This window comes from Acomys minous, assembly GCF_964271855.1.
Source record: "Acomys minous genome assembly, chromosome: 5".
Taxonomy (NCBI): domain Eukaryota; kingdom Metazoa; phylum Chordata; class Mammalia; order Rodentia; family Muridae; genus Acomys; species Acomys minous.
The window spans coordinates 47686364-47707409 of record NC_140494.1 but is presented as its reverse complement, the minus strand read 5'-3'; the positions used below and the strand labels follow the sequence as shown (position 1 = coordinate 47707409).

At 35.5% G+C, this 21046-nt stretch overlaps 1 protein-coding gene across 8 annotated transcripts in view; it reads left to right on the top strand.

The window, feature by feature from the left end:
* The window catches only part of CDH18 (cadherin 18), an 838900-nt gene that overhangs the window by 510087 nt on the left and 307767 nt on the right, over positions 1-21046 (top strand). The window contains exon 1 of one of the 8 annotated variants that reach the window (XM_084783761.1): positions 10988-11041. The exons of the other annotated variants lie outside the window; for them this stretch is intronic. The gene's annotated coding sequence lies outside the window, so the exon portion shown is untranslated. Of the gene's footprint in view, positions 1-10987; positions 11042-21046 lie in introns of those variants that run through there. 8 annotated transcript variants of the gene reach the window in all.

The window sequence follows — 21046 nt, the reverse complement described above, 5'->3', positions numbered from 1 at the left end:
TAATTAGAAAGAGGAAGCTATAGGCTTGTACTGCATAACAGGGTTACTACTGAAAACAGTGATGCTGTTCATCTCAGCAAACTTGATGGATCGATTCTAGAAATATTAAGCAAAAGAAAAGAATAAATGTCTAAGGAGAGTGATGCATTAATCTCTACTTAAATTTGGTACAAATTGTGCTTTAATAAAATTTTTGAAATTTGAAAAATAAAAACACCAAGACCCCAAAAAACGAAAACAAACCTTTTAACCTGCTATTAGAGGTTATGAATCTAAGTATTTGCACTACAAATATGTATCTTAACATTTTTAGAGCTTTACTTTTAAAATGGATTTATCTATTTGTGCATATTGTGTGCTTAGGTGTGGCTATGGAGACTAGATGCAGATTGAATTGTGGGAATCTGTTCTCTCCATCCACCATAAGAGGGCTGGGGATTGAATTCAGGTTGAGAAGCATGAGAGGAAGCACATTTACACACTGAGCAATTGCATCAGCCCTCTGACTTTCTAATGAGGTGGAGTGTCCTGTCCATCAGGACCAGTAATTATGGGGTCGCCAGGGGAGCCATACCTGAGAGATGGGACGGAGAAGAGAAAGGCAAGACCAAGTAGCATTCCTATCAAGGTCTGTTTATTGAATCAAAAGCAAAAGCTTATATGGGGTGGAAGCAGGGGCTAAGCAGCAGGGGTGGGGGCCCGAGAATGCCTCCAGATGATGTCATCAGGGGAACATCCTATGGTTCATCTTGGAACAATTCCTATCTTATCTTAGCTAACTATCTCTTGGAAAGTCCTGAGCTAACCTGCTAAATAACATCTGCAGGGGGTGAAAGGAGGAAGTTATGCAGAGAATGAAAGGAGGAAGTTAGCTTTGGAATGGGGCATCAGTATTTTTCCATAGCCAGTAGATTCTTTTAGCCTTGAATGACCCGAGGTTGGCTCTGAACAGTGGAGAGGTCAGGCATCTTATGATATGATTCATGGCTTTCCACTATTTTTGGTTTGTCTAAATTCTAGTAGCAAAAATTTAAGCCAAATTTGACTGGAATAAAGCTGTTGAGCAAAAATGTGAATATTTTCTTCCATTTAAATTACTTATTTCATATATTTTGAAATTTTAACATTAGAAGTTGTTGACGTATTTCATTTTAAAACTGGTAACGAGGACAAAAAAGGTTGGTTTATAGACTTGTCTTTCTGATGCTTGACACAATAACAGGGAACACTTGACTGGAGTTTATCAGAGGAATAACCCTGTACGAATGGACCTACATGACCAAGTCTAAAGAACAGCTAACTCTCATTTTGAAGTTTGATGAAGCAAGTGAAGTAAGAATTTGGCAACTGATGTTATGATGCCAATTCTATATTCTTTTTACCTGTATTAGTATTCCTTAAACTTGGAAAAGTGAAAAAATGATTATTACTTCACACACACACTTTTTTTCCTATGGGTCAAAATTAAGGACAACTTAGCTGGGGGAGAAGGGATCTTTCTTTTTTTTAAATTTTTTATTAATTTATTCTTGTTACATCTCAATGGTTATCCCATCCCTTGTATCCTCCCATTCTTCCCTCCCTCCCATTTTCCCCTTATTCCCCTCCCCTATGACTGTTCCTGAGGGGGATTACCTCCCCCTGTATATGCTCATAGGGTATCGAGTCTCTTCTTGGTAACCTGCTCTTCTTCCTCTGAGTGCCACCAGGCCTCCCCCTCCAGGGGACATGGTCAAATATGAGGCACCAGAGTTTGAATCTTTCACAAGATTGCATCTGGCTGGAGGATGAAGCTGCCCTGATTTCACTGCTTAGTGATGACATGAAATGCGTCTCCCACACAGTAATGTGGATACTTCAGTCCCTGGGTGGCTAACACTTAACCACTACAGTTTTTCACATATTTTTTCTTGGTTTTGTTTTGCAGTTTGTTTTTTGAGTGTCATTGTATTTGAGGGGCACAATGTGTGCACGTGAGCAAGCACATGCATGTGCTTGCATCTGGAGTTGATGTTCGATGGGTGTTGATATTCATTGGATACCATCCGTGCGTGTGTGTGTGTGTGTGTGTGTGTGTGTGTGTGTGTCTGTGTGTGTCTGTGTGTGTCTGTGTGTGTGTGTGTGTGTGTGTCTGTGTGTGTGTGTGTGTGTGTATTGGCTGGCTGGTGAGCACTATTCATCAGGCTGTGTTTTTCTTCCTGGTGGTATAATGATAGAATTTTGTACCATGTCAAATGTTTAGTGGTTTCTGAGGATCAGATTCAGGTTCCCATGCTTTCAATGAAAACTCCTCCTCAATGAGCAGTATCTCCACACCCTACATGCTCTTTTCAGTAGTACAACACACCAATCGCAACTCTTAAGTTTTTAACAAATAGTAATTCAAGAGGGAACATATGAAAGCAGGAAGCAAGGCTGGAAGGCAATACAGCAACAATATTGCAAGCATCATTAAAGAAATTTGTCAGACGGATGTAGTGGTGCATGGCTGTAATCCCAGCACTTGGGAGGCAGAGGCAGGTGGATTGCTCTGAGTTTGAGGTCAGCTTGGTCTACAATGTGAGTCCAGGACAGCCAAGGCTACATAGAGAAACACTGTCTCAAAAAACAAAACCATACAATCAAACAAAAAGAAAGAAAGAAAGAAAGAAAGAAAGAAAGAAAGAAAGAAAGCAAAGCAAAGCAAAGAAATTTCTCAGGCCAGGAATGTACAGGTATGTAATACCAAACTTTGGTGAGGCAGAGGCAGGCTGATCTCTATGAGTTTGAGGCCATCCTGGTCTAAATGTGACTCTAGCACAGCCAAGGCTACACATAGAAAACCTGTCTGGAAAAAGCAAAGAAAGAAGGAAAGAAAGAAAGAAAAAGATCATTAAATTTATATTTAAATTTTACTATTATTAAAGTAAGCCAATCATGATCTATTCTTAGGAACAGGGAATGTTTTCACTGTCTTGATGGAAAAATGATAATCATACATATACTATGTGATTTTATTATCAGCACAGACTACACACATAAACTACAGTTTTTCATTGATACTAAAAAACTGAACCAATTTCCATTTGTATTTATTTGAACTATGTCATATATTTAACACAATAAAGAGAAAGGAATTAGCACTAAAAGTTAACTGTGAATACTCTTCATTGTAAATCAGTAGAGTCATTTAAGAGAATAATGCATGTGGCAGAAACTTTAAATATCATAATATTATTCAGAGACTAAGGAATTAAGTATTCATGTCATTAAAATAATGTCATTGCACATGATATCTCATTACATCTTCAGTGAGATGTTTATCTAAACCAGACCTTCACGATGATAACATCTGAGAACATGACCACATGGGTGGTTGAAATTCCACAAAGCCTCACTTATCGATAGAAATCTTCAGGCAATCAGCGACTAGTGAGAGGGAAAGAATTGGTGATATCCAGGGTTGCGGCCCTGATAGGTTCTCCAATGTCAAGCCATAAAGTCATGCATACAAGAATAACACTAAATATGCTCAGTAAGTTTTGTATATGTATATGTATGTGTGTGGGTATATATATATATGTATATGTCTATATATATGCATAAATATTCATGTATTATGTGACATTAGCAATTAAAGAAAAGAGATTATGATTTTAAGAGAGAGAGAGAGAGAGAGTGGATCATGAGAGGAGTTGGACACATATAGGTGAGGTAGAAATAGTGAAAATACAATTATGTAATTGTATGTATGTATGTATGTGTATATATACATGTATATATACATATATATATGTACACACACACACACACACACACACACACACACACACACACACAGAGAGAGACCGTGTCGGACTGTAGTATTTTGTCATTTTTATCTCAGTGAGAAGTTTAGGAATTCAGAAACTTTAAATTCTAACATCATGTTTTTAATACAATTAAAGTAGGAGATTCAAATTAGTAGATATATTGAAGGATAATTTGATTGAATCATTTTAAAATACAGAAAGATAGCTTAGAATGTGTGAACAAAAAGATAAAGCAGCAAAATAGAAGTTCATAATTATATATCTCCTTCGGTTATTGCTATTAAAATTCAAAAATTAATTGAAGCATGTTTTCCTTTTGAAATGATCAACAGAATTCAAAACAAAAAGTAACATTCCACTTAAACATAAAGCGCATAAAATATTCCTAGAGGATTCACTAATACTGATATGAAAACAGCTGTAGGAGGAAGTATCATTTTTTCAAAAACTAACAACAGTGACTTCACCAAATGCTAGCCCATATATTTGTACTCCCCCGCCCCCCGCCCCCAGATTTTATAAAGGAAGTTGAATGCTACAGGTTTTAAGTGGTTTTCTTAAGAAAAAAGGGTTTAACAGCCAAAGGAGGATTTTCATACTCTCTTCTTCAGTTCAAAATCTATGGTTGATTCTATATGTATTGGAATTTTTAAAAGGCTCCTCTTATGAAAATCAGTAATGATATTTTTTTGTTCCTTATGTGCTTTTTCTTCTGATAAGTAGAACAGTGCTGGTTTGAATAATCTCTTGAAATTTTCTTTTTTAAGCTCAGGAGAAGAGACAATAGAAAAGAATAGAACAAATATAATCACAGATAAAACACTAATGTTTGAGAATTGTTAAACTCAACGTGTGCATTAACATTTCTCAGTCACATATAATGGACTCAGATGATTAGAACATTTTTGAATCTTGGACCTGTCTGATTTCTGAAATTATATTTGTGCGTACCTAAGTATTGTCTACTCATTACAAGATTTTAATTGTTTACAAGATATTTATCATTGACTTGAAGGTTTAATTCTCATTACAAAACTGAAGCTTCATACTTATTAAACAGCAACCTTGTATTTTTTTCTCAGCTCCTAGAACCACTCTTCTCTCCATTTTCTGTTTTATTTTAATAACCATATATACATGTATATAATATTTAAAATCATAGTATACCTATGTGTGAGCATGCTCTGTGTGTCTCTGTATTATTGACTTATTTTGCTTAGCATGACAATATCATGCTAATGCTGTTTAGTTTTCTTTTCTGGGGCTTGATTATAATGTTTTGCACATGCCTTGGTCTGCAGCCTTTGTAACTGTAATGCACAATGAGTTTTTCACTCTAGGATTGAAAAGTTACATTTATCTATCTATCTATCTATCTATCTATCTATCTACCTATCTGTGTGGTTCTAAGTGTGTGTGTCTGTGTGGGCTGTAGCAGGATGTGAGGTCAGAGGAGAACTTGCCCCCATCTAATCTCTTTCTCCCATACAGAATTCAGGGATTGAACAAAGGTCATCAGGATTTGCAGGAAGCTGTCAGATGCACTGAACCATCCTCTTGACCCTTCTTTTAAAAAAATTATTTTAGCCAGGTGTGGTGGCACTGCAGGTAATCCCAGCACTCCGGGAGGCATAGGCACACTGATCTCTGTGAGTCAGAGGCCAGCTTGGTCTACAGAGCAGGTCCAGGACAGCCAGGGCTACACACAGAGAAACTCTGTCTTGTAAAACCAAAACCAACCAACCAAATAAATAAATAAACTTATTTTAGAATTTTCTTTACTATGGGAGTAGCTAACACACCACTGTTACGTATGAGAGCATATGTGCTTTATTCATATAACAGTAATGATTAGTGATGACAAAACAAATATTCTTATATAAGTTACCATATTTTCTCTTTGAAAAATGTTTATTCAGTGTACCATTGGATATATATATATATATATATATATATATATATATATATATATATATATGTTGTTTTTTGTTTATTTGTTTGTTTTTTTGAGACATGGTTTCTCTGTGTAGCCTTCGCTATCCTAGACTCACTTTGTAGATCAGGCTGGCCTCAGAGATCCATCTGCCTCTGCCTCCCAAATGCTGGGATTAAATACTTGTGCAGCCACCAGGTTTCTTTTTAATCACGCCACATCTCCCCTTTGTGCTGCCTCACCAGGCTACAGGGGAAAGAAGATGTGCTCAGTCCTGATGTGACTCGATGAGCTGTGGTGGGCAGGTGGGTGGGTGGGCTCCCCTTTTCTGAGAAATAGGAGAGGCAGGAGAGAAAAGAAGGAGAGAGGGTGGGGTCAGGAGAAGAAGAGGGAGGGGGTAAAAATTGGGGATTTGGATAGAAAGTGAAAGTTAGTGACTAAATCTTTTTGAAGTCCATATACGCAGGGCACGCACATGTAATCCCAGCACTCTGAGTGGCAGAGGCAGGTGGATCTCTGTGAGTTTGACACCTGCCTGGTCTATAAAGTGAGTCCAGAACAGCCAAGGCTGCGTAGAGAGACCCTGTCTCCAAAAAACAAAACAAACCAAAAAAAAAAAAAAAAAAAAAAAGGAAAGAATAGAAAAAGCGAATAGTTAAGTTCTTCGCCTATTGTTGTGTTTGCTACCAAATTATGAGCATTCCTAATATGTTTTGATAATTACCCCTTATGAGATTTATGGCATATAAATATTTCCTTCATATTCACAGGGAAATTTTCAGGCTCTGAGTCACTCCTTCACGTGCAGATTTTACATTGGTGGTAGTTCTGCTTGTCTCACTTTGATTTTCTTGTTGTTATGTAGGTGTCATATCCAGGAAACCATTGCTCAAGTAATAGCTAACGTTCCCTTTTAAATTTTTCTAGTTTACTTAAAACATGTCACTTCGTTGCAATGCGTTATTTTCATATTCTTTATGGTTGAATGGTCATTAACTTAATTATTGACTCTACATTATTTATTTACATGAATACAGTCATCTCATCTAATTAACTATTATTAGTAATGGTTTCCACATATTTCCAGTAGGCAGAACAGGCTGAAGCCCTGTAGAGCTGTATATTTGTGCATATACAGTATTATCTGACTAGATTGTGTTATGACACTTAAAAAGGATTTCCTAGTTACTAATTGATTGAAATGTTACCACATTTAATGTTTGTCCTTACGGGGAAACAGTAGCTCGAGTAAAACATGTTACCATAAATATTTTATGAACTATTCAAAATATATTTACATGTTCCTCTTGAAAGACTTAGATTATTTCTTTCTATTGCTTTTAGTTATATCTATATATATGTGTGCGTGTGCCTGCAGGATCCCTTGGAAGCTAGTTATCCTAGATTCTCTGGGCCTATAATTATAATGATTGCAAAACCTCTGAAATGAGTACTGAGAATAGAACTCAGGTCCTCTAGATGTATAAACCATTAAGAAAGGAGGAAATACCTAAGTCTTTTCATATGCGAGTAAATAATACAAATGTGAAGGTGTGTGGTTATTGAAACGCAAGTTAGCAAAGGTAATCTAATTCCCGAATCTAGAAGCTGAATGAAAACCCTATTTCTTGCCTGCTGTAATGAGTAAATATTCAGATCAGTAGCACAAACTGTAACTGATGTGTGCTGCTCATGGAGAACACAAATCTTAAATGAACAGCAAATGAAAATGAAATTTGGATTACTCACTCACATTCTCTTCACCTAGATAAACAAACAAAATTAGAGCGGAAGTGTTGTCTCTAGCACCCTGTGTCCGTCACAAGACATAGTGAGGAGACTCTGCATCCACAGACTCATTAAACAACATTTGGACGTTAAATAAATTAAAGCATTCACAGTGAATAATCTTTAGTTACATATTTTTGTTTCACCTTACTTTTGAGTGATTTGTCTATGATGAAACATAAAATATGATTACTTTATTATCACTGCTCTAGAGCATATGGATATGTTTAAATATTTACTCATTTGATAATATTATTTGAATTTTTCTCATTTAGAATTATAATAATTGAGGCTACAAATGTGCATAAAATATGTACTTGGATATATGAATTTGAATATTATGATTTAATCAAAAGGTATGTAAATAACTGGAATTGTTACATATGAAAAATTATTTTTAAATGCATTATTCAAATATGAGCAAACTGAGCAACTGAAGAATGTGAAAAAAAATTTAGGTTACATAATGCAATACTTGCCCTTGTCATCTTCCTTAATGTGAACCTCTGGGGCAAAGAATCACATTGTTCCTTATACTAAGACATTCCTGACCAGTAACTAACTTAATTATTCTTACTTGCTCACTGGAAACAATATGAAATAACTCTTCCTTCCTTGTAGTTGCACTTATTCCATGGTAATCTCCCTTAATATTCCATTACTCTCTCCTATGTGCAACCTCCTCTACATCTCTACATAATGTTTGTGTTCATATTTATCAGCTTTCAGAGTCTCTGTAGATTCTGGCATGTTAGTTTTCCTAGTCATTTTAATAACAATATGTATAGACTAAATATATACTATATTATCTCTCTCTCTCTCTCTCTCTCTCTCTCTCTATATATATATATATATATATATATATATATATATATGTAATTACATATACAAATGTCTTAGTTCACCTTTTTATTTTGGTATACCTAACTTGATATTTATTCAAACTTTCCACTTGTCAGTGAAGCATTACTGAGCAGTGTTCTGTGGCATAAGCAAACCATGGTTTGTTTAACTATGTACCTGCGGAAGACCATATGAGTTATTTCCACACACAGCCTGTAACAAATAACCTTGTCATCAACAGTAGTGTACAGGTATTGCTGTGAACATAAGTTTTCATTTCTCTGGGATCAGTGCCCAGAAATGCAATTGTTGGGTCATTTGGAGGTGCTGGAAGGTTTGGAACTCTGTCATTTTTAAGTCCAGAGCTCCTTGCTCTTCAGGACTCAAGATTACAGAACAAAGACAAATTATAGCATGTCTAATGCCTTACTGAGGAAAACTACTCTTTTATAAAAATTATGGCCTGACATGACAGCTTGTGGCTTCTTCCCAGACTCTGCCAACAGACATCATAGAGGCCATTGAGCTTTTGAGATATCCAGTTTAAAAAAAAGGGAGGGGGGGCGGATGGGGAAGGACACATAGCAGCTCCATTTCCTCAATTAAAAAAAAAACCCAACCAAATATAAACAAAGCAAACATATTTGCTTCCATGATAAGCACAACAATGTTAGGTCTTCTTTGGATATTCCCCACAAGCCCAGCCTATATAAGTCTACCTACAAATGATCGTAATCTAGGCTTATGTTGAAGTATCTTCAAAACAGATTATTCATGTTATCTCAACAGAAGAACATTAAGTAGATGAATCAGGCACAGAGCACACTTTCACCAGTGACAGAATGATTTCTGTAAAAAGAGGCAGAAAATTCATCTTCAGGAGTCTCAGGGCTTAAAGACCGACCACATCATTCTTCTTAAGCCCTTAAGAAATTCTCCAGGCAAGTGTGACACAGTGACAGATGACCCTTTGTTGTTCGCTAATATTGGACAAGTCTGAGAGAAGATAGAAGTGTTCAAGGGTCAAATGTTGCTAACATTCAAGCCTCCAAACGCTATAAAAACAACTGCAAAGATAAATGAGGATTTTCTCGCAAGAATGTGGTAGACAACAAAAATAAATGTCAATCACAGTCGTCTTCATCTCACAAAGCATCAATAGCTCTTAAGGTTCCCTAAGAATTAATGGCATTTGCATAGATGGCAGCAGTAAGTTAGAATTATTGAACCATGAGAACATGTGTATTTTAGTAATTAAAATTGTTATAAATTTCAAAATTTTCTCAGTTTGAGTTCCCCAGCCATCTCTATAATTATAGTTACTTGACACTCTGTTCTTTAACGTGATCTTATTCGCTATGAATATTTATTACATTTAGTGCCACAATATTGCCATATATTTTTAACATGTAATATTACTAATATGTGTGTTGCATGTTCACATATCTAAATTTATAATCAATACAGTTATTTATTTAAAGTAAATACACACTTTAGAATTTGAAGCATAAAATGATAGGAAATACAATAGCCATGATAAAGCTCATGACTACTAAATTTACTGATGGAAAATACAATAAGACATGTTTTTTGGTTACTGTGTTTTTCACAGACTTTTGCAATACAGTGTCTCCAACAGGAGGTATTGAGTTTAGAATGTAAAGTATAGAGAAGATACACGTACTTAACCCTAGAGTCACCTTTATCTCCATTTTTTAATTTTTTATTAATTAAACATTTTTTATTTTTACATATACATTTATATTATTACATGTATATACAATAATCTACCTACAGCAAGAAAAACAATGACAGAATCAGGAATTATACACATGTTACATTCTTAGTGTTTTGGCTATTTGCATTTGACAGCCGTGAAGAAAACATCTTTCCTATCTTGGTGCGTCTAAAATTCTGAATGTAAATCAATCTCCATCACATCTTGTCATTATCAAATTAAAACATCTATCTAGACCTAAACCTTAAAGAACTAAGCTTCACTGTAAAACTAAGCTACCTGACCGTTAACTCCATCAGAGACTTGAGAGGGAATAAACTTGATTACCTGTGTAGCTTGAGCTGTAAGTGTTAAAAGAGATAAAGGTGTTTGGAAAGCTACTAACCTGTACTCCTGTCACCTTTATCTCTTTTAGCAGTAAGGGCTCAGGCTAAAGAATTTGCCTGAGCCAGACAGGCACCAGTATGCATTAAAAGATAGCAATAGCTTCAGTAAACCTTCCTTAAACTAAAAATTTTCCTTGGCGTCCACTGCTCAGTTAAAACAAATGAACAGTGCCACTGTATGTAGTAGATTCCTTCCATGTTTTTCCACATGCCTGCAATGATTTAAGGTGTGTGTTTTGTGGGTGAATTTTTAGCTCTTCTTTTTTTGGGAGGATGCAATTCTTGAAGTGTATTGAGATTATTTGTAATATAAATAATTTATATATTATATATTTAGAATATACTTTATATCTGTATGTTTATACATGTAGATTGGTTTAGTTATCTATTTATAGATGATAGATAGGTAGATAGAGGATAAATAGAGAGTTTGTAGCCTGTACTCACTTTCAGTCTCCTTTCTCTGCTTCTTGCCTATGAATGTTGATAGCCCTCAAGAGCTCGGGCTGGCTGCTGCCATGCCCCACACTGTCCTATCATGACTGACTATTCCTCAAGAACCGTAAGAAAAAATTCATTTTTTCACTTTATAATTTCCTTTTGATCATGTTCATTCTTTATAGAAACAAATAGATATTAAAGGAAGCCTAAATACTTTTGATTTTGAAATGGTCTGTATTGCTTCTTTCAAAACTATTTAAGTGGTATTTGCTGTAGATTTTTCAATTTTGATCATTTTACATTTATAATTTATGTACTAAGAGTAATGAAGCAAACTATCGTTATTCCTTCTTAGATGGCTATTTTAAATATGGAACTATTTTATAAGTTTTATTAGCATAAAACTGAATGATAGATTTCAAGATAAATGAGAACTTACCTGCTGTGGAAACTGTCTGCTGTGTTTGACTTTTTCAAACATCCAACTTTTTTTTAGGATTCTTTAGCTCTCCTTTCATTCTTCTCCTCCATTTGTGGCAATAGGGCTTAAGTTTACCTCACAGATTCAACTGCCAAAATTGCCAAAACTGGAAGAAGAAAAATTCTGTTAACAATATTTTACAACAGTAGATGATCTGAAGACGACCATCTTGATAAAGAACTTAGTTTCAGATGTTTTAGTTGAGTACAGGTTCCGACAAGAGCAATAATTTTAGTTTCCCATTGACTGTCAGTTGAAAATATATAGGAAAAGATGTGTTATTTGCAGAATTCTCCATAAAACGTTTAAAGATTATACATTGCGACATATTCAGCTGACAACCCATGCTTTTCTACACATAAAAATAATCACACATTGAAAAGAAATAAACACTTCATGGTCCATAAAGCACACAGAGCAAATTTTGTTCCTTAAGTCATGTTTCAAAAAGTCAAATGAAATTTAAACAAAGATGCCATGAATAGCAGCTGAATGTTATGTAATGCAATAAGATGTCATAACATAAAGCAATGGTGTTAGTTTAATATTTACAAAAATAAACATTTTTCAGCAAACCCAAGTCTATTCTTATGTACTTATAAGCTGAGATCTATTTTTGTATATAAGAAACAACTCTACTAGAATAAATATTTGACACTAAACCAGAACCTTAAGCCTTTTCTATTTTCTGGTCTCCAGAATAGTTAATGTCAAAAATATAATCTTTATATATAATATGTGAGACTGAATACACAATATGCTACCTTTCAACCAGTAAGAATCCTGACAGATGCAAAATGACCAATTCCAAAGTCATAGTGCATAAAAAATGGGTTTGTCATGTCTCTACCAATTCAGACTTCTATGTTTATTACATTTATATGCCTTTGAAAGATTAAAAAAACTTTCAAAAATTGATTTAGATAAAAAATTACAATTCTTTTTCTTTTTAATCCATTGAATTGTAACAAATTCATGATTACTAGCCAAACAACTAATGCGGATAAAGAAAGGAAATCCTGGAAGATGACATCAATTTGGTGGGCGCTGTGTTGGAACTTGCTTTCCTGTGATTTAGTTGTAATGTGTCACATACTTATTTTTGGTTTTTATGTGCCCCTAGCTTCATGGTAATGGGAAGCAGCAGAATTTCTGGGTTTGTTGTCAATCTTATTTTCATGTCTCTAAACCACCAGTTTAATATAATATTCTAACTGTCAGAATAGAATTCCCCAAGTCATTTAAATTGTTATAAGTAAGTTTTTCAAATCATTTTAATTTTTGGGATGTTCCTGTAGAATTTTACCTTGTGCCATTTGTAGTTCAGTAACCAGAGTCTTTGCAAGTTTATCTCTCATATTAAAAGTTTAGATGCTCCTGAACAGTAAAATCACATGGTACTTTCAAGCACTTAAATGCATTAAGATATTACTACTACTGTCAGTGCAAAAGGACTCCAGGTACAATAATAACTGAACGTTTATAGACATGATAAAAATCCATCCAATAAAACCACACCCATAAGAATTGAAAATAATAGAATATCGCTCTGCTGAGAGTAGTTTGTCTGAGGAATCATAAGACATATTTTCAAAAAAGAGCAAAAAAAGTTAGCAAGAACCTGCTTTTGCATGTGAAATGCTTTCCTCTAAGATGAATATATTGATGCTATAAGACTTACATAATAATGTGCTATGTACAAACGGAATTTTGATAATTCAAGAATAATGGAGGGTACTCACACATGGATACCATCCAAAATGTATGATTTTTTATCACTTACCTCTGCTTGCCAGAGTAAAATGTATTATAACTTTAATACAATAGAGAATCAGCATGTGTCATTCCACAGTCAGGGAGCCAACAGAGGCATAAGAGGGATTCCGAAAACATATGAAGAACCATATTTGCTTGGAGTAAGGCTATTGGTTCAAAACTAAACTAGTATAATCAGCACACCTGATATCATCTTTGGTACGTATTAGAGCCATTTGTACTTGGTCTGACCTTTATAAAAATCTACAAGTTGTGTTTTGACCTTTAATCAATAATAGATAAAACATAAAATGATGTTTATAATAGCTAAAACGTAAAATGATGTAATGTGTCTCTACACATTTAGATAACCTTCAGCTGGTGGAAAAATAAGGGATTATGTGGACATGCTATCTTTCCCTTGAGAAATATTTTTCCAAAGGATATCTATTCTGACGTCTCCTTTCATACACAGCCCTCCACAATATCACTGTCTATTTTATGGCACCATTTAATAAACTCTTTCCCCTCTCCTTCTGCCAGAGTTAACACTTCCCTAGAGAGATGGAAGTAATTAAGTGTGTGAATTCAAAGGGGCTCCCTGCAGGGCTATAGGCATCATGCTAAGCAAGAGTAAATAGAAATTGTTTGAGATGTCAACAATTAGAGCAGGCAGAGTCAATAGGAGCTCAGAGTAAGATTAGCAATAGATGAGCCACTAAACCTCCCTGGATATTCTTTGTGAGAATAAGTGGCATCTTTATCAGGAAGTTTTAGTGATTCTCTGTGAGCATGCAAATGTTTCTAACATATTCTTCAATCTAATTTTAGATATTTTGGGTGTTGCATTAAAATCCCTTCATGTTTTGAACAGATATAATTAAATGCTATTTAATGTGCCCTTCAAAATGAGACACTTCAGTAATTTACTGTAGCTCATTGCGCAATGCTAAGTCCAGAACAGTGATTGCACCAAATTGATCTCTTGACATTATTCCCTGCACTTCATTTTCGAAGTAGATGGTCTTATACACATGCATATCAAACCAAAATACTGCAAATCAGAGGAGCTCTTCAAAAAACTGTCAGTAAATCCATCCTTTAATGCTTAATTCGCTTGAAATTTGAATCCTATAGATTTGATGGTAATCTAAATGAGTATAATTACTCTTCATTTTAGGGCTTCTAAAAATGCTTCTTCTTGTTTTAAATTACCCAATTTGCATTCACCTCAGTATGTGTCAATGGTATTTGTTGTTCAGAAGACTAATTTAAATAAGATGTGGTTTAATATACTTGATGTAGTTTAATATACTTTAGTGTCTAATGTAGCCAAGACTCCAAGGTTGCAAGTTCAGAGTTATTTTATCTTGTATTTCCACCTAATTTTGTTTAACTAAGTAGTTTCATGGGTTTACTTGGAGGATGGAGAGAGAGAGGGGGGGAGGGAGGGAGGGAGGAAAAAAAAAAAGAGAGAGAGAAAGAGAGAGAGAGAGAGAGAGAGAGAGAGAGAGATCAACTTGGAAATGGTTTGTGTGGTTGTATTTACACAATAGGATCCTGGCTCATGATACATTGGAAAAACATATTTTGCTATACCAAGTATATGAACAGTGCGCTAGTCATTTAGTGCTTCTCAAATGCAATGTGTCAGGACTCAGTAACATATAAATTGTGTTCTTTGATTCATCCCGTTGAGACATATATCTTCAAGAAAACAATTTAATAACACTTTTTAAAGATATCAAATCATTTTTAAGATAAAAATAGGCAGGACATGAAGAAAAACACTGAAAAGAAACCATGGTGAAACCGTTCAAAATTGTGAGATCCAAACTCAGGAAAGTCTATCTCTGTGTTTAAAAGGGAACCAATTATACAAATCATATGTCTGCCCTAAATACCTTTGAATCTCCATTTCTCTTTATTGAGACTTAATGTTTTAGTGTTTCTGTATTTTCCTAATTTTGCATCTGTTTACTATAACTGGAACATTATTCACAGCATTTCAGTGGCTGTTTTGCATATGTTTTTATTAGGGTCATAATAGCCTCATTTCACATTTACATTTATTTTTACATCGATGAAAATAATTAAGTAATTTCAGGAAATTTACCCACCATTGTACATGACAAATGTCAGAACCAAATGTTAAACAGCATTTTAAATGTTTGTCCCACTTTCCAACCATTTTCTTATTTCCTTATAAATAGAAAGATTTATGTAAGATCAGCCTATGTTCAAGTTGTCAACTCTAACTTTAAGAACAGTCAACTGTACGCTTAAGCCCCTTGTTATTCCCTTAGTAGCTAACACAAGTTTTTTTCAATTTAAAGCACACTTACCATTCTCTGAATTTCCTTTTTCACAATATCACATTTCCTTTTTCTAGTTCATCTTGCTTAGATTAAATCACTAACTATATTGAGCAAATTAATTTTAATGAAAAGAAATAGACTAGAAAACCGTCTGTCTTTCACCAGTGTTCTATTACTGTGAAAAAACACCATGACCATGGCAACTCTTAAAAAGGAAAGCATTTCATTGAGATTTATTTACAGTTTCAGAGGTTTACCATTATCTTTACGGCTGGAGCATGGCAGCATACAGATCGACATGAGAGCTGAGAGTTTGTCATCCTCATCCACAAGCATCAACAAAAGAGAGAGGTTGGACCTGGGTGGAGCTTTTGAAACCGCAAATCCCACCCCCAGTGACATACTTCTTCCAAGAAGGGCACACCTAACTCCAATAAAACCATACTTCATAATAGCACCGCTCCCTGGTAACTAATCATTCAATCTATGAGATTATAGAAATCCTTTCTTCAAACCATGACAGCATCCATCGGATTTAAAGGGAGATCTAATACTACGTTAAAGCATTTCTTTCTTTTCTTTCTTTCTTTCTTTCTTTCTTTCTTTCTTCCTTCCTTCCTTATTATGATTTGTTCCTATTACATCCTGATTGTTTTCCCTTCTCTTGTATCTTCCTGTTTCCACCCTCCCTCCATCTTTTACCCTAGTCCCCTCTCCTAGACCTCTGGCAGGGGAGTGTGGGAGTGTAGGGGGGTGTGGGAATCCTCCTCCCCCACAGTCTGACCACAGCCTATCATGTCTCATCTGGATAGCCTGTATCCTCTTCCACTGTATGTCCACATGATCTCCCCTGCCAAGGGGCAGTGATCAAATCAGGAGCACCAGAGTTCATGTCAGACGCAGTGTCTGCTCTCCCCTTCAATTGTAGAGAATGAGCTGTCCATTGGCTAATGGGAAGAGGGGGTCTAGGATCTCTGAATGCATTGTCTTGTTGGTTCAACAGTTTGTGCAGGCCTAACTGGGTCTAGATCAGCCACTCTTGATGGTTTCCTTGTGGAGAAACCCTCTTGGTCCTTCCATCCCCCTACTCTTTCCTACCACGCTCAGTGCTCTGCCCAGAGTCTAGCTTAAAGTCTCCGCAATCTGTCTGGATAGCCAGCTGGGGGGAGTCTGTCACAGGACATCTATGTTGAGCTAATAACCACTTATAAGTAAGTATATATCATGTGTGTTTTTCTGGGTCTGTGTTACCTCAATCAGAATGATCTTTTTCATCCTTGATTTTAATGGCTGAGTAGTATTTCATTGTGTAAAATTACCACAGTTTCTTTATCCATTCCTCTGTTGAGGGACATCTAGGTTGTTTCCAGTTTCTATTTATTATGAATAAATCTGCTATGAACATAGTGGATCAAATGGTCTTGTTGTATGGTCGAGCATCTGTCCAAGAATGGTATAGCTGGGTCAAGTATTTATTTCTTTAGATGATTAAAAAGAGAAAGTCAAATAATGGGTGTTTTAAGAACTAGCAATTGGAGAAATATAATACTAACCACACAGCTGTGGGTTCTTTTGTGGTTTGTTTTGGCATTTGATATTTGGATAATATATATTGTTTAAAAGCTTAGAAAAATTATCCTAGAGCTGAGTGTATTAAAACAAAAAACTGAAAGTCTAATTCTTACTTTGCATCATAAGATATACAGTCTTCTTCCATCGTCAAGGCTACATGAATCCAGAATTCAATCTACTAAATAAACTATTATTTATTTTATTATTTTATCACCTTGATTATATAACTTACAAATAAAGTTGTAGTGTGTCTGTGTTTGTGTGTGTGTGTGTGTGTGTGTGTGTGTGTGTGTGTGTGTGTAAAATGAAATCTTCCCTCCCTATGAACAATTGAAACACTTAAAGGACAATATAAATAGTCAAGAATAATGCCAGAGATGTAGCAGAAAGGCAGTAGAAGTTGTATGTATTAGATTTATCTTTTTTTCTTACAGGGGAATTAATGCCATCTTCTTCTTTGCCATTCTCATTAGTCCAATATAAGTGCCTCATACATAGTCAGATTGGAAATGCAATTTAAAAACATACATTCCTTTAACAGCTGTAATGTGTTTCTACTTTTATGCAAGCTGTTCATCTTCATAAACACCATTAAACTCTTGTTCAGTTTTTTAAATTAGCATCTATTTCTAGATGAACATTGATAAGTTGAAATATGTATCCGTGCAGTATCCTGAAGCATACTCCAATGTGCTACTATCAGTTAGAAGATTTTTCCAGAGTGTTGGAGAAATGACTTTGTTGGTAAAGCACATGCTATGCAAGAGGACCAATATTTGAATCACCAGAACCCACATAAGACAGCTGTCTGTGTTAGCCAATACCTGTCACTCTAGTACTTGTACAAGATGGCAGATGGAAGCAGCAGAATCCTGGAAGCTAGGATCCAGCTAACCTGTTATAGGCAACAGAAAATAACAAAGGAAAAAGCACTTCCCAAACACGTTGGAAGGCAATGACTAAAGCTGTCCTCTGACTTCAACATACATTATGGTCCCTGTCTACCCACATTCATGTATACTTACATACATTGTACATATCCTCCTGTCATATATGAGGAGGCAGAAGTGAAAAGTAAAACTTTTCCAGACTTTTTCTTTCTAGATTTTAAAATTAACGTTTTCCATTAAAAATTAATGTAGAATCTTTATGCATAAGCATTATTGACTAAAATAACATCCTATCAAAGTCTTAGCATGTTTAGATCATTGTAGGGTCATATTCCTGTACACCTGAATGAATTACTGAGATAATCTTTCAGATCTCCAGAGTTCAAGACCCATGACATATCTTACTTACTTAAGTCTGCTTCTTATGGCCCCAGTGTAATTACCTTTCCACAACTGCTTAAACTCTTGCTAAGAACTCAGGGTTATCATTTCCCTCTGCTTTCTTACAGATGGGTAGAAAAAAATGGAGTTGAATTCGCAAGATAAGATTTTAAGTTCTATGACTATAAGTTATTTGGAACATTTCCACCTACATTTTGCTGTTCCAACATGTAGGACTATGGTCACCTTTCATTCAAGGAAGCTTCCAAGTAATTTGACTAAGCAATAAATGGATTCCAACCACATGTTTGCCTTCCAGTCATCAAATTACAGTTCCAGTCTTTGTCCTTCACTTGAAACATACCTGCCCCTTGTAAAAAGAAAGCGTTCACTCATATATGACACATTCAAGATTTCTGACTGCAATTTCATAAAATGAAAAAATGATAAGCTTTAAAAGAAGAGTTCATTGAAACATTCACCGAACCAAATTCAAGGGCAAAGTGAGCACAGGATCAATATCTCATACCAAAGGATTGGGAGATTTCCCAAGGTTCATACCAATATTTAAGCACTCCTGAAAATGAGACATTGATATTGTACAATGAGGAGAAATTCATTTTTTCTATCTTCATAAGTCATAAAGCCTATTATAGTTTGTGATTTCATTACCAGTCCCTTGCGCAGTAGAAAGTGATGATGCAAGTGATTTGTGACTTAGATCCTCAAAGCAGACATTTTTATTAGAATGGGTGGGACATTTCAAAGCCCAGTTCATGACTCTAAGACTGAGGGTACCATACACAAAATTTTTGTCTGTCAAGTTCACCTACAGTCAATTGCTCTAAGTTCATTGTTTTACAGCAGTGAGTGTTAAAGCCATATCTTTTTGTGAATATATAAATGTCATTCAACCTTTATTTGAGGAAAATGAGAAACTGATGACAACGAAGGGAAATTCCAGATAGTGGGAAGGGTTTCTAAAAGAGCAGAAAGCTATTGAAATATTTGTTTAGAGTTCTTATAGGGATATGGTAGAAAAGGGACAGAGGCTGCTGTAATTTCTATGGGAAGAGTTAGTTACTTGTGTTATCAAATGCTGAACGAAAGGTGGGCAAACATTCTCTATGATTTTCCCTGTCCCAATCCAGGAGCTGACAATACACTGCTCATGTGCTGCATACCCCTTAAAGGGTGACTGAAGCTCCCTTCTGTCCATCTCTGACTGCGTTTGCTAAGTATTGACATTTACTGTCTGATGCCCATTAATCACTTGATCTACATTACTACCCTCCCACCTTGTAGGAGTCACTAGTGCTGTTAATTATAAGGAGCTGTTTTTGTTCTGACAACGACCAAGAGGCTGCGTTTGACCTTAGTTAAAACCTTTTCTATGCGACGGTCTGTCCTTTTTCCTGAAATAGATGAAGGGGTATTCTTATTAGAAGCCATCCTCACAAAAAGTATAGTCCAGAAGAAATAGCTCCATTAGAGGCAAGAAAACACATACAGACAATACTCCCTTACATATGTTCCTTTTAGGCAGTGATTCTCAACCTTCCCAATGCTGAGACTCTTTAATACAGTTTCTCATGTTAGGCTAATCTCCAACCATAAATTATTTCATTGATACGTATAACTGTAATTTTCTTCTGTTATGAATCACAACATAAGGATCTGATATGCAGGATATCTGATATGTAATTCCCAAAGGAGTTGCAACCCACAGGTTGAGAACTACTGCTTTAAGGGTTCAGAGAGGTGGCACAGCTGGCCTGTTGTTACTGTCCCAGAACCCCATTCCCTCTCTTTCTTTTTCCGCAGTGCTCCAGACTTTGCCACTTTAACTTTTAATCGTCCCCTTGACTCTAGTCTAATTCTCATTGCAAAGCAAGTGAGAAACCTACAGTTTGTATCACAGGCTCTTTCCTCTCAAAACTTCCTAAGCATCAACTCCTGTATATCCCCTATAAATACAAGCATTACAATGCTAAAGCTGACTGGAGTCACAAAAATGTCAACATATTCTTAGTTTGAAATCACTGTTTTTTTGTCCATAACATTTCTTTAAACAATAACTGTCTTCATTTCGACTTTGTTGTTTAGTTATAAATTAGATACTACTGCATATATGTGTGTATATGCATATATATCCCTAAGTATAATTTTCTACATTCATATGATGTTACTTGTAAATATATTTCAGAGCTGATCATTTGTACCAGACAACAAATTGTTATGCACTTCCTCTATGAGGTCCACCTCTCCCACTCCAAGTTTTATTCAATTCACTGTAGTTTTCTCTATATAGGATTGAGGTTTTATGACTTTTCCCTACCGAGTTTGGTATATTCAATGGTTTCATTCTTTTTAAGCTCACTTTTGAGCTACCATGAGGGTGAGATTTTATGTGTATAGCTTCTAACATTACTAGGAGACAGTCTTATAGCACACTCCTTGTCCCTCTGGCTCTTACAGTCTTTCTGACCACTCTACTGCAAAGTCCCCTGAGCTTGCAGACGCTCAGGAATGTTTTGTTGATGTATTCACTGGGACTGACATCCACAACTACACCATCATTGGTGATTTTGTAGAAGTCTTCAACTGTTGCAGATAGAAGTTTTCATGATGAGTGGTAAAGACTTCATTTATCATCAAGTTATGCCCTGAAGACGTATGTGGGAAGTCTTTTTGTCATAATGGGAGGTGGAGGTGATGGTAAAGGGCTC